A 3,664-nucleotide genomic window follows, 5' to 3' on the forward strand; every position below is an offset into this window, starting at 1 on the left:
GAATAGTGTATAACAGGCTAGCACCGATTCACCGATTTACGTTTCTTATATGGAAATAAATAAAATTTTCCTGAAAATTTCTTCAACATTGTTCAAAAAGTACATTGGGTGTTCAGGAACTTATGGCGGGCAGTACACATCACACAACCTTTAAAGGCAGATAAAGATTGTTGATCAGATGACGTACACCGTGTAAAAGGGGTTACATATCAGGGAAGGAAAATCCCTGAACGTTTTATTTAATTTTGATTTATTTTAATTTCTCTCCGCTTTTTTATTATAGGGTGCAACCTCTTCCTTTACTTCCTGGAAATCTCTCTTACTTCTCTTCATCGTCTCTTAAAGCATCTCTTCCGTTGTTTCCTTATGCTTAGAAGTTTCCCTGGATTTATTCGAAAGTTCCACTTTCTTCTATTTAAGATGGTACTATTCAGTGGCGCACCCATAAAAAAATTCGGTGGGGGTTATTGAAATTAGTAAATCCAAAATGTTAACATAAATTATATTTTTAATAAACAAAAGATTACACAGTTACACTTACACTTTGCCCGAAAAAAACAAAATAGAACATAAAAGAAATTATTTATGACTAAAAATATTAAGTTAAACTAAGTTTTAATTTTCTAGATTTCTGTGCGAATTTCTCTAAAATATTTTCCACAGAAGGGGTCATGTTTCTATAAATGTTTAGAAGAGTTAAACCATTTAGTTTGAGTTTTCTCAAAGTTGAAAAACTACGTTCGCCTTCCGCAGTAGAGACAGGCAATGTAGCTATTATAGCAAGTAATACCCTAATATTTGTAAAGGTGCCTGTAACGTGTTATAAAGCACTTAAGACATCTCTGGGTCGATCTTCATTTGGCAATCTGGCAATTGCTCTATACCAAAGTCTAAGTTCGGCAACTAGCTCATCTATAGTTCCTGTCAAATCATCTTTATAAAATGATACCAAAGACTGGAATTCAGTTAAGGTTTCCTCGGAGAGAATGGTCGGATCTTTGGGAAATAGGCTTTGAAATCCGGTCAATATTTGTTTGTGTTTTAAAAATCCTTCCTTTAGGTTACTTATAAAAGAATCCAAAAATGGAATATATATTGCAATCCGGTAATAAGTTTCGGTACTTTCCGTCAAGAAAGATTTGAAACTGCTAATTTATTGTGACAATCAAGTTGCATGGTTGCTATGGATTAAACATGCAAATTATAGTGCGCGAATTGATCAGTTTGCGCACGCTATTTGCGTGCGGGAATGATTAATTCATAAACGATTGTAGGAAAAGATCATTTTTTTACAAATCTATCAGTGCTTAATTTCGGGGGGGGGGGGGGGGTTAACCCCGAAAACCCCCCCTATGGGTGCGCCACTGGTACTATTGTAAAGTGCAATGGGCGAAGCAATTAATATAAATCAAGCAAATAAATACTTTAGAATTGGGATATAATTGTTGGGGTTGTTCTAGTTTATTGTGACAGAATTTTTAAGTAGGACTTTTTACAAAAGGAAATGTCGAATAAATGTTTATATTTCTTGTACGTAATAAGATCTTTTGTTAAACTAAACATAGTAGGTATAGCTATAGTTTTTAAGGAACTATTTCGTTTGATCTATCGATAACAATTGTAACCATACCATTCATAACAGGATAACTATCAACTAAGCGAATGGAAGCTTATCCTATACTTACATTCATTACCTACCGGCTACCCTTATTATAAAATTGTCAGTTATGGTATTAATTAAATATTAATAGATTCGCATCATATTTATAGCAGTAAAATTGTTGTTAGGTTTTATGATAGATACTATTTTAGTGTCCAATATACATATTATTATAGGCGTTGGTGTTTATTTACTATTGCAGAAAAATGCGGCATTTGTATTTTGTAAACAGATCTTGACTTTTTCGTTAATGGTGCATAAATTTACATTACCTTATGGAAGATTCCTTAACAAATAAGCAAAGGGGATAGTTTGGACTTTTAGAGGACAGCGCCAGATCTATATAAAAAGTGTGCTGTTGGTTTGCCACTCGCAGTTTTAACTAGAGCTTTATTGGACTGTAATTAATTGTAATGATTAAGGTAAGACGTCTTTTCTATATACTTAGGTCTCAAGTGACTTGTACTTGTAGATTTTGTTGCTCGCTATTATCGCAATTGCGATGACAAGTGCTGCTCCTGAAGCGGATTTACACGCAGATGAATCTGCGTACCACGGTTGGGGAGGATGGGGCGGAAGAGGATGGGGAGGTTGGGGTAGTGGATACGGTGGCTGGGGTCGCGGTTGGGGTGGATATGGTCGCGGGTGGGGTCACGGCGGCTGGGGCGGTTGGTGGTGACATGTTCCTGACTGTCACTACACCCATTGATTTTACATGTACTATAACACTTTGCAAGCAATATTGTTGAACTATACTCAAACTGTTATTTACTCATACATCACGTCTCTAATAATAAATACATAATTATGTATACCATGATTACCTATACCTATAAGAAATGATACAATAGCAACCAAATGGACGAAAAAAATCACATCACTATTGCACTGGTAGTAATTATGAAATGGTTCAAAGAGGAAAGCATCTCCAAACACAGGACAGAGCTTTTGGATAGAAGTGTAGATGGTAAAGTGAAAAGGGAAATAGTATTGATTTTATGGTATTTTCTTATACCCGATCTAGAGTGACAGTAGTCATTTTTGATAATGATTTATTGATATATTGATGTGGAAGAGTTATATGTCCATAGGTACGCTTCAAATTTTCAATGGTGAATTGACTCATTCTACGGACGAGAATGTTTTTACCCAAACTCGTCATGTAACCTTCATTTTCATGCCTACTTTCTGTCAGGAAATTTTCCTACCGCTTGTCACTTTACTGGCCGCACCTGTCACTTTACCGGCCGCACCGTCACTTTACCGGCCGCATTTGTGACATTGCTAAATGTCTATAATGACTCCTGTCATCACTGACATATTGACATTAATCAAAAGTTCTATATTAATAGTACGTACCACAAATCGAAAAAACCGACCACGGTTACGGTTATCCGTTCCATAAATCGGTTTCATCGAGGCCTATGATACTTACAGGCCGGAGCGCTCGAAAAAGTCACGTGACGTTAGGGGTCATATGAAATACATTACGGCTTATGGAAAATCCGTGCGCGGCTCCACTATTTATTTTTTTACTCCGGATTCGTTCAACATAGAGCCACGAAATTTCAATGAGAGCTTCTCAATAGTACACACAATCAAATTATGGTGTTCGTTAATTTTTAATAACACTAAAAATAGTTAATTTTTAGGTTTAAAGTATTGAAGATAAAACGATGTTAGTAAATCCGCGTTTTTCTATCTTTATATCATCATATTTCTTTTTCTAGAGAAACTCATTATAATCCTTTCGGTGTCTTAAACTAGAATGATATGCGCCTCCAATTATGCGTATATAATGTCTTATCTCGTATTAGTATAGTTTTAACAGGCCCTACAAAATCGCGCATTTATTATCCGCGCAGAGAAAAATTCACCATGCGAGAAACTTTTTTGTTATTGCTATAATTGTATCACATATATCGAATGAATTGTGGCCAAAAAACACAAAAATGTTCTTCAGAAAGAATTTTTAAGAAATGGCTCTTGTTTCCCTTTTTCAGC

At 35.5% G+C, this 3,664-nt stretch overlaps 1 long non-coding RNA gene across 1 annotated transcript; it reads left to right on the top strand.

Annotated features, from left to right (window-relative positions):
• The first annotated feature begins 2,034 nt into the window (after positions 1–2,034).
• On the top strand, positions 2,035–2,472 carry LOC116160514. Its single transcript, XR_004143238.1, has 2 exons — positions 2,035–2,082; positions 2,133–2,472. It is a non-coding gene; the product is annotated as an uncharacterized LOC116160514 (long non-coding RNA).
• The last annotated feature ends 1,192 nt before the right edge of the window (positions 2,473–3,664 follow it).

The sequence above is a fragment of the Photinus pyralis genome, unplaced genomic scaffold, assembly GCF_008802855.1.
Source record: "Photinus pyralis isolate 1611_PpyrPB1 unplaced genomic scaffold, Ppyr1.3 Ppyr1.4_LG1, whole genome shotgun sequence".
Classification (NCBI taxonomy): domain Eukaryota; kingdom Metazoa; phylum Arthropoda; class Insecta; order Coleoptera; family Lampyridae; genus Photinus; species Photinus pyralis.